Below are 11,295 nucleotides of genomic sequence, written 5' to 3' on the forward strand. Positions count from 1 at the left end.
CCTTTAATTTCCTTGACCGCCCCATGAGAAATTGGGATGGTTCCTCCAACCTGCATTATAAGTATTACTATATGGGTTATTTTGAGGTCTAGAGTTATTGTTACCCATATATTGGACTTGTTCCTCCTCGATGCTAGGGTTGAAGGGTTGATATTCTGTGCATGCTCCTCCTCCATTTGAATCACACCTCATCACTGGATGTACCTGAGTAGAACCACACAAACCGTAAATATTTTTATTTAAGATTTCTACCTGGTTAGATAGCACAGTAATCGCATCGAGGTTGAAAACATTGGCTGCTTTCATCGACTTTGTCCTCATAACTTGCACTGATAGTTATTCAGTGACATCTTCTCAATAAATTCGTAAGCTGCTTCAAGTGTTTTGTTATTCAAAGTTCCACCGGTGGCTGCGTCGATGAGTTGCCTCGTTGAGGGGTTCACACCGTTGTAAAACATCTGAACTTGTAGCCAAAGTGGTAACCCATGGTGAGGGCACCTTCTCAAAAGATCCTTGTATCTCTCCCACGCATCATAGAGTGTTTCTATTTCCATCTGCACAAAAGAAGAGATGTCATTCCTTCACTTACCTGTTTGAGCTAGCGAAAAATATTTAAGTAAAAACTTTTCAGTCATTTGTTCCTAAGTAGTGATCGACCATCGTGGTAACGAGTTCAACCACTATTTAGCTTTGTTCCTCAATGAAAAGGGAAACAACCGCGAATGGCATCATCAGAAACACCATTGATTTTAAAAGTGTCACAAAACTCTAGAAAATTCGCTAAGTGATTGTTTAGATCCCCATCCTGCAAATCATCAAACTGAACAAACTATTGTATCATTTGAATTGTGTTAGGTTTCAGTTCAAAATTATTTGTAGCAATAGTAGGTCTAACTATACTTGACTCAGTTCTTGTTAAATTTGGTTTAGCATAATCATACATAGTACGTAGAGTAGGATTTTGATTTACTGGATCAGCAACAATCGTAGGAGGTAGCGAATTTTCCTAATTTTCAGCCATCTCCTCGGTTGTGGTGTGAATGTCGTCCTCTTGCTCTTCCTCTGTTTGTCTTAGGCTTCGCCTTATTTCTCTTCGATTTCTGGAAGGTATGCGATCGATCTCACTATCAAAAAGTAATGGTCCCAACGGGTTTCTTCTAGTCATACACTATAAAAACCTGCCAAAAGCGAATAAACGAAAAATTAGAAAAGAAAATAAAAATTTAAATTGCAATAAAAGTAAAATGGCTAAAGTAATAAAAATTGAGTGTTCCTAATATCTTAGTTCCCTGGCAACGGCGCAAAAAACTTGATCGTGTGATGTGATACGTGATAAGTTTTATAATTTATGAATGTCCGTTTTTGAAAACTAACTATTATCACGACAAAGGCAAGCGCACCCTATCGAACAGTAGTATAACTTATGGCAAGACTGGGATGTCGAACCCAAAGGAACTAAAAATACTAGTATTAACTTTCTTTTTATTATCTAGCCTAAAAATAAAGGGGTTTGTTTTATCTAAGCTAATTACTAAATTAAGAATGCACAGAAAGTAAATTGGGGAAATAAATTTTGGGAAAACTAAATGATTTGGACAATACCTAAGGGAAAATCCACCCAGACTTCACTTGTTATTGACTCTGAATTAGACGATTTATTCACTTGACTTGATCCGTAGAAATCCCTAAGTTATATTATTATCTCTCTCGAGACTAACAACATCTAACCCTAGGTTGATTAATTGAAATCTCTTTCTAATTAAAACCCTTAGTGTTGCATTAACTCAATCTATGGATTCCCTTATTAGGTTTCACCCTAATCTAGAAAAATTATGTCACCCTATCTCTAGGCGTGCAATCAACTCCGCTTAATTATGTTAGATCTACTCTTAGACAGGGACTTTTGCTCCTCCGAATAAGCACATCAATACTTGAATCAATATCTTGGAATATTAAAGCAAGAATTAAGAACTCATAATTAAGAACAAGTCAAATATTTATCATATAATTTTGATAATAATAATAAGATCCATCTTAGGTTTCATTCCCTTAGGTATTTATGGGGTTTAGTTCATATTTAGGAAAGAAAACATCTCAAAAGAATAATGATACAAAACATAGAGAAAACCCAAGAACTCTTGAAGGGAATTGAAGGGAGATCTTCAGTCTTGAAGGTGAATCCGGCTTCTGAGATGGATCAATCGGCTTTCTTTGAGTAATTTGTTGCCTCCTACTCCGTGTATCCCCTCTAATCCTCATCTAGTGTGTTTAAATAGGCTTTAGAATGCCTAAAAGCCCTCTAAGGTGGCCTTTTTCGAATAGAACTCAACTTGGGCTCAATAGGGACACGCCCGTGTTTGATTTCTTCAATTAGTGTTCAAGGCTGTTAAATAGACACCGGCGTGTGGTCTACCACTGTAAGTCGTGCTCGATGTAACACCCCAAACCCGGCCCAGACGTTATGGCCGAATCTGATATGCCACATTGAAGTTAAAAACCCATGTTTCGTTTTAGTGCTTTAAAAACTGACTTTTGTTAAGCTAACAAAGTGAATGGAAGCTGGGCACCAGGTAGGAATCCGTAACAGAGGAGGTGAGCCATGAAGGCTGCTTAAGTACCAAGCTCTTCTAATGGATCCAATCCTAGACATGCCCACAACCATTGCCACACTTGGTTAAATCGAGTTGTAATTTATTTAAGTTGAAATCTTTGATAAATCGGATAATCGTGGCGTGGTGTTATTTTGAAAACAATTATCATTTTGAAAACACGTCCTAAGTCTAGCCCATTTATTAACAAACAGATTAAAGTTATTAAAATTAAAATAATCCCAGAAAAATAATTAAAATGGCCTTATTACAACCCAAAACCAAACAATAATATTAATAAGATAAAACTTATAAAGAAATAAATCAGCTACTTATTGCAATTAAAAGAAACAGAAACAGTAGTGTGGCCATCTCCGAGTCCCTCGTAGCTCCAAACCATCTAAGCTTAGGGATTACTTGCACAGTTAGAAACAGGGTGAGTTTACAAAAACTCAGTGTGTAATCCCAATAACAAACAAATAGTGAAAACACAGTATCAGTACAATCTGGGCCAAAGCCCTATTTAGTCTTGACATATACTGGGCCGAAGCCTTTCGTTTAATGGTTACTGGGCTGAAGCCTTTTCATAAATCATATCACTGGGCTGAAGCCTTTTCATAAATCATATCATTGGGCTGAAGCCTTTACTGTAAATGGTATGGCCCTTAGGCCCATTTCAATATCACATGTAATGTCAACGGATGTATGCAAGCCCATTTCAATATCACATGAAATACCAATGAATGTATGCAAGCCCATTTGGGGAGACTACTCAACCCACCATCCGCTACTCTCGACTCGTACCAACTAACACACCATGTGGGGAATAACTCAACCCACCCAACCAACACACCACTGGCAGCATAGCTGCTTTATCATATATCTGGAGGCCTAGCCTCTTTAATAACTGGGGCAAAGCCTTTTTTGGTAAACTGGGGCAAAGCCCTTTTCAATAAACTGGGGCATAAGCCCTTTTCGATAAACTGGGGCATAAGCCCTTTTCGGTAAACTGGGGCATAAGCCCTTTTCGGTAAATTGGGGCATAAGCCCTTTTGCACTTCCTCCATCCATATAAAAACCCAACCCAATGCAACATGTCATGTATGCAGAATGTCATGCCCATATTTGAATTAAACAATCACAGTCAAGTCATTCATATCACCAACATATATTCACAATCAAATCCGTCAACCACACAGTCCAAGTGAGTCACTTGCCCACAAGGGCAAAACAGTCATTTTTCACATTATAAGGGTATTTTTGTAATTTTACCAAATATTAGGATTTTCCATGTTCATTACAATTATCAATATTTTCGAGTGTTTAAACAATGATCTTTAGCCCACTTTATCAAATTCAGGCTTTTAGGCCCAAAACCCCTAATGGGCCCTACGAATGCTGATTTAGCCTACTTAACCCAAATTTTACAACAATACTAACCGTGTTAACGTGCAACTTTTCCAAATTCCATTTTCTATCAATTCTACCCAAATGGGTCCGAAAGCCCATTGGGCCCAATTTTAGCCCATTGAGGCCCAACTTACCATCGTGCACAAAATTGAGTTCTTACCTGTTCCATCGATCCAAACACCGATCTTATCATATTTATCGCATCTATACTGGTATTTTAGCATTTCAGCTTCTCAGCAAATATTAATCTAAGCTATTACGAGGGTTAGTACACACCTGTTACGGGTTGAAGTTGAAACGTTTCCAAAATCAATCGCCTACGATAACCACCACCTGTCACTCAAACTTAACTAATCCAATATCAATATATGTAAATCCTAAGCACATCAGTCATACGGAACATAAGGGCATATTCATCATTTTACCATACAGGGGTATTACAGTCACTTCACCCTACAAGGGCTTTACGGTCACTTCACCCTACAAGGGCTTTACGGTCACTTTACCCTACGGTCTTTTTACCTAATAGGGGTATTTAGTCATTTCATCCTACAAGGGTGTTTTGGTAAATCTACAAACCAAGGGTATTTCAGTAATTTTGTAAACCAGTGGTATTTCCATAATTTTTAGAAAGTCAAGGGTATTTCTGTAACTTTGTAAATCAGGGGTATTTTGGTAATTTTACAAATTGAGGGTATTTCGGTAATTTCACAAACCAGTGGTATTTTGGTAATTTTACAAACTAGGGGTATTTTGGTAATTTTACAAATTGAGGGTATTTCGGTAATTTTACAAACCAGGGGTATTTTAGCAATTTTATAGACTAGGGTATTTTGGTAATTTTACTGATCGAGGGTATTTTGGTAATTTTGTAAACCAAGGGTATTTTAGTAATTTTGTAAATCGAGGGTAAAACAATAATTCTATAAATTAAGGGTAAAATAGTAATTCTATAAATCGAGGGTAAAACAGTAATTCTATAAATCGAGGGTACTTTGGTAATTTTACAATTTGAGGGCATTTCAGTAATTTGGTAAACTAAAGTATTCTAAACAGGGATAACAATACGAATGGGCCTAAAGCCTATTCTCGGCCCAAATAGGCCCACACGCTCGTGTGGCCCTTTTAGCCCAAATCTAGCCACAGATATGAGATTCACTTAGCCTAGTCTAATATTTACTACACAATCAAACAACTTATCCAATTGGGCCCGTAGGCCCATTAGGCCTACACGACCCCTTTCGGCCCATCGCGGCCCGAAGTAGCCATCCTACTGCTAGAGTAGCGAGAAAATACACACCTGATAGGAGACTAGAGTTAATCCACGCTCCGAGCACTCTTAGTCGACGCCCAACCCAAACGAGCACGCTATACAGCGAAAGTGATCAGCCAAGAAAGGTACCTTTACTCTCCTCATGGTTCCCTCTATTTAAAGCCAGCTTTGCATCCACTCTTATGTTAGCTTCCCGATGTGGGATCCCTCCAACATTAGAGTTTAAATTCAACACCAACTATTGCCGCCCCCTGTTAGCAAAATAAATGCTCCTTGCTTGCCATGGGATTCAAACCCATGCCTCCTCTCAGATGCTCCACACGCTTCTTGCCACTAAGACACGAGGCTTTTTGCGTCATATTTTATCCCCAATTAATTATAAGGTCTAAAGGCCAAAGTCCAGGTTCCCTTAAAAAAAAAATTGCAAGAGCCAAGACTTGAACCCAGGCTCCCATACAACCTTAATGACGCCACAACCACTAGACTACATGCTTCCTTGTGTCATTTATTTACCACAATAATTTAAAAGGCCCTCATCCAAGCATCCATGTTTTTTTCACTTAATACCAAAATTTTTGCTAAAGCCCAAGTTTGAACCCAAGATTTCTCCATCACTTCTCAAAGCCATTAACCACTAAAGCAAACATTTAATCGTTTCATTTCATTGCACAATTAAATACCTATATACAACCTCCTTACGGACCCCCACTCAAGGCCCAATACTTCTAGGCCAAATTCAGGGTATTATACTCGATTTTGCTAAAAGGACACATGTGTGTGGTCTGACCGTGTACGGAAGTCCAGGCCTTGTTGATTTCACATGTTGGTCCATTTTCTCTATTTTCGGCCCGTTTCTCGCTCTTTTTACTCTCCTATGCTCACCTAAGTATAAAACATGAAATTAAAGGATTAGGAGCATGAAATTCACCGAACCTAAGGAGAAATCATACATAAATATGCTAGGCATGGGATAAAAATATGTATAAATTGCGGTTTATCACTAGCCCATGCTTCAATTTCTGAAATTGTTGCTGATTTTGTGAAGTGCCATTGTTGAATTTATGAGCTTTGTGATGTTTAATGATAGATTATGAAGGTTAAATGATAGATATATAAATTTTGTTAAGTGATTTTTGACAAAAATGTCAATTAGGAATTATATTGAGAAAAATGTGAAAATATCTGGTTAAATGTGTGAATAAATGAAAAATAAGGGCTGATATAACCACTAGGAAAATTTGGCTAGCATGTATTTGAAAGAAATTGTGTAATTTTGTGTATTTGTGAAATAAGGTCTAAATTAAATAAATGTGAAACTTTAGGGGCTAAAGTGCAAAAAGGCCGAAATATGTGTTTGTGGACTAAATTGAAAGATTATGTGATTAAATGAGTTGAATTTGTTATAATATAGATTAAGAAAAGAGGAACTTGGATTTAGATCGAGGCAAGAATAAAGTAGTCGACTAATCGACTAGTTTTGTTGTTAACTTGAAAGATTATGTGATTAAATGAGTTGAATTTGTTATAATATAGATCAAGAAAAAAGGAACTCGGATTTAGATTGAGGCAAGAATAAAGTACTCGACTAATCGACTGGTTTCGTTGTTTTTACGTCTGAGGTAAGTTCGTACATGATAAACATTGTTACAATTATATTTTAATGCTTTGATATTGCATAAATTGTATATACGAGACTACGCTAATATTTGACGAGAAATCGATTATGTTTGGCAATTAGTGTGCAATATCGAGATAGCTTCGGCTATGTAATGCACTTAGTGTACGAGATTATAATAACTTTGGCTATGTAATGAACTTAGTGTGTGAGATTATAATAGCTTCGGCTATGTAATGCACTGAGTGTGCGAGATATCGAGTAATCGACAATATCACGAGAAAGTATGAGTTTGATATGAATTTATACAGGTATGTACATATATAGCATGAAATTCAAATAGAAGAAGTCATGAAGTTACATATAGCATAAGACTAAGAATGTGAAAGGTTTGCTAATAATCATGAGTTACATGTTATGATGCTTAGATTGATGAATGATATATTTGTGATTAAATAAGTTTATATCATACGAACTTACTAAGCTTTTAAAGCTTACTTTGTGTATTCTTTCCATGTTTTATAGATTTTCAAAGCTAGCTCGGACATCGGGGATTATCGAGAACTATCATCACACTATCAACTATATGTTGGTATTTTTGATGCTTGTAAACATGGTATATGGCATGTATAGGCTAGTGAGTTGATGTTATGTTTTGAGATTTGATATAGCCATGAGATTTGGCTTGCTTTTGTTGAAATGTTGGTATGTACTTGGTCATTTAGGTTGGCTTAAATTATGTGTTTGATAAGTAATATATGTGATGTATTTAAGTTACCTTGTGTTTTGGCATGTTTGCCATGACTATTGATATGGCTAAGTGGTTGCTCATTTGGTTAGTTATTATTTGATGTATTAATACTTGAGGAATGGTATATTTTGGTATGAGTTGTGGATGAATAATTGGTATGTTTGAGAAGCATGATTTGGTTGATAGAAAGGTAGAAAATACATTTAGGAGTTATGTGAGTTTGATGATTATGGCATATTGAATTAGCATGTTTTAGTTGCCTATATATGTATTGAAATGATACCATTTTGATGGCTAGGTGAACATGAGAAAATGGTGGCAAATTGGCTTTGCAAATGGCCTATTTTTGTCCACACGGGCAGAGACAGGGGTGTGTGTCTCAGCCATGTGCAACACACGATCATGTTATACGGCTGTGTGTCCCCTGGGGTATCCTTTCGAATTAAGACAGTATACCCTACAGATTTGACACAGCTTAGACACACGGGCTTGTTTACTGGCCGTGTGTAATACACAGGTTGGCACCTGGGCGTGTGGCCGGCCGTGTGACCCAAGTCAGTAATCCCTCAAGTTTTCCCATGGCCATGGTACACGGGCGTGTCTCTAGTCGTGTGGTGCAAGTCAGAATGTATGCCTTGTTTTCACATGGCCTGTGGCACGGGCGTGTCTGGTAGCCGTGTGAGGCACACGGCCTGTTCACACGGGCGTCTGACCCTTAAATATTTGAAAATTTTCTAATTTTTCCAAAGTTTGCAAATGTTATCAGTTTAGTCCCGAACCACTTCTAAGCATGATTTAAGGTCTCGTAGAGCCTTACAAGGGACATTATGAATGTTTTTGAATGAATCTTGAGAATGAATGTATAAATGTATGTCAATGAGGTGTGTTATTCAGTAATGCCTCGTAACCCTATTCTGGCGACGGATACAGGTTAGGGGTGTTATAGTTTCAAAGTGTTTTCCAACTTGTTTTAACATGATTAGAAGGTTTTTAAACTAACTTTAAAGTTTTGTTAAAGATTTCTTGAGTTTTAATGAATTTTCAGAAAATAGCCATAAACATGTTGAAAATTTTGATACCTTATTGAGCAGTTTTGTGTAGTTTAAAGGTTGAGAATTAGTCGTAGGTGAATAATTAGATGAATAGAATTAGTTGTAGGTAAAAAGATTAAGTATAGAGGAAGATATTTGAGTTTCAAGTTTGTTAGTCAAAATCTTAGTTTCATGAGGAATATATTAGTCAAAATTTTAGTTTCATGAGGAATATTGCTTAGACTTGCATTTTTGGTTGGTTTAAGTGAGTCTTTGGCTAAATATTGATTGTTTTTATTGTGTGGTTATTATGTGTAAAGTAGCGGAAATGTTGGAACCTTCTTCGAGTAAGGCAAAAAGCAAGGAAAAACTAGTTTAAGCTTTCGGCTTTTTGGCGCAAGCATAATCATGAGTGTTTGGAATCACTGCTAGTAGACACGATTCATAGTGTTAATTGGACACTTAGTGATAGCCTAAATCCCTAAACTAAGTTCCAAGTGTAAGCTTTCTATTTCCTTTGTTTTATTTTTGTAAATTATATGATTATGAGAATATTTATGGATTGATTATTATGATGCAATATTGTTATCTGAGACATGCGTGATGACTATTGTGAATTGTATTGTGTTGTGGTCATATTAAATATGCTGAGCAATAGTGGTGATGTTGTGTTAGCAATATAAATGTGCAGTGAAAGTGAGCAAAAATCGGTAAGTATGTATGTGTTGAATTATGGAATGTAATGCTAATATAACAGGTTATGTTTGTGATAAACTGATTTTAAAGCACTTATATATGGTTGGATACGTAAGGCTCAATTAGCATTATTGTGGCACTTGTGACGTGAATTTTAATGCATGCATTGTGTACGAGTTTGTGTTGTGAATTGATGAATATGAATAGAGATGATATGCATTAAATCAGTAATTAAAATTGTGTAATTGTGGATATTTTGGCCTTGTGACCTTATGAGACCGTTGGATTGGTTGTCATGCCATAGGATTTTCAGTACTTACCTATATGTGTTTTTTGATTTGGGTGTTGAGGCCCTGGGACATGTTGGAGAGATAAGGGAATGTGAGTTAAGCTCCATGCAATAGGACATGTTTGGTGTGTTGGAGAATGTTAGCTTTATGCTTCACTTTTGGGATATGTTTGAATTTATAAGTCATTTGGTGTGTTGGAGATCCGTGTATGTGATGTGTGGTGATAAAACCCACTTTTATGTTTCATAACCTCAAGTGCCAAATTATCTTAAAATGTATATATGTGTAATGTGATGTATGCCTAAAGGTATGTGGTTGTTATGTAAATTATGATTTAAATGTGATCTTATATATTGTAATAATATGATGTGAGATGGTTGCAAAAACATGAGAATAATAAGCTAAATGAGTCAATTTAAGTTTCATGAAAATGTTAGTATGTAAATGTGGTTCAGATCGTTTCTGTAACAACCTGTTTTTAGTTAAATCGAAATAATAGTTTCAGAATCACAAATCCGAGGTTGAAATAATTATTTTATTATTATTTTAAGGTCTACAACATGATAGTATGATTGTGCGAAAATTTCGTTAAGAAATTTTATTGTTTAAATGCTCATTTTGATAAAAAGGACTAAATCACGTAAAGTGTAAAACTTGAGTTCTATTAGCTAAAGGTGTTTAATAGCTATGGAACCTTAAAATGAAGGTCCTTAAGTGGCAATTAGACCATTTTTAATGTTAATGGACAAAGATGAACATCTTTTAAGTGTTTTTAATGGTTTATAATAAAGGTCAATTTTGGTATTTAGTAATTAAACTTAAAATAAATAAAACAAAACAAAATTTTCACCTATTATCATCTTCTTCAACCGAAAGTAGGGCAAAAAGAAGCTATTTTTGTCCTTTACATTTGGCCAAGGCATTTTTGCTCAAATAGGTACGATTTTTGTCCCGTTTTAATGTTTTCTATGTTTTTGAGATCGTTGTAGCTTAATCTAGCTAGCCTAGGGACTAATTTGATAAACTGTTAAAGGTTTAGGGTTTTTCCATTGATGAATACATGTGTATTTTGATGTTTGTTTGATGATAGAAAATATATGCTGGTTGTTAGATAAACAAAATTTGAAAAATGATATTTAGTAAAATTGCCAATTAGGGATTAAATTGTGAAATGTGTAAATTTTGTGGTTAAATTGTTAAATAAATGAAAAATATGGGTTGCTATGGGTCTATATAAAATTCAGATAGCATGGGTATGGACCTAATTGCATGAATTTGCATTTTTATGAGATAAGGACTAAATTGTAAAAATGATGAAATATTAGGGGCAAAAGTGTAAAGTTTCCATATTATGCATTTTGGGATAAATTGAATAGAATGATAATTAAATACGCTAAATTTGATTATATATAGATCAAGAAAAGTAAAATTCAGATTTAGATCGGGAGAAAAACAAAGTTCTGGATTAGTCGATCTACTTCGTCGTTTTTGCATTCGAGCTAAGTTTGTATGTTAATAAGCATTAATATAATAGCATTTTAAATGCTTATATATTGAATTATTTGTAAATACGACCTTGCGGATATGTTCGACGATGATTCGGAAAATGTGAAATCCCGGTTGAACCCTAGGAATATATTA

General features: G+C 35.6%; 1 non-coding gene across 1 annotated transcript; it reads left to right on the forward strand.

Annotated features, from left to right (window-relative positions):
• Positions 1-480: 480 nt before the first annotated feature.
• Positions 481-587, forward strand: LOC121217054 (small nucleolar RNA R71). Its single transcript, XR_005913264.1, has one exon. It is a non-coding gene; the product is annotated as a small nucleolar RNA R71 (small nucleolar RNA).
• The last annotated feature ends 10,708 nt before the right edge of the window (positions 588-11,295 follow it).

The sequence above is a fragment of the Gossypium hirsutum genome, chromosome A02 (genome assembly GCF_007990345.1).
Source record: "Gossypium hirsutum isolate 1008001.06 chromosome A02, Gossypium_hirsutum_v2.1, whole genome shotgun sequence".
NCBI lineage: Eukaryota > Viridiplantae > Streptophyta > Magnoliopsida > Malvales > Malvaceae > Gossypium > Gossypium hirsutum.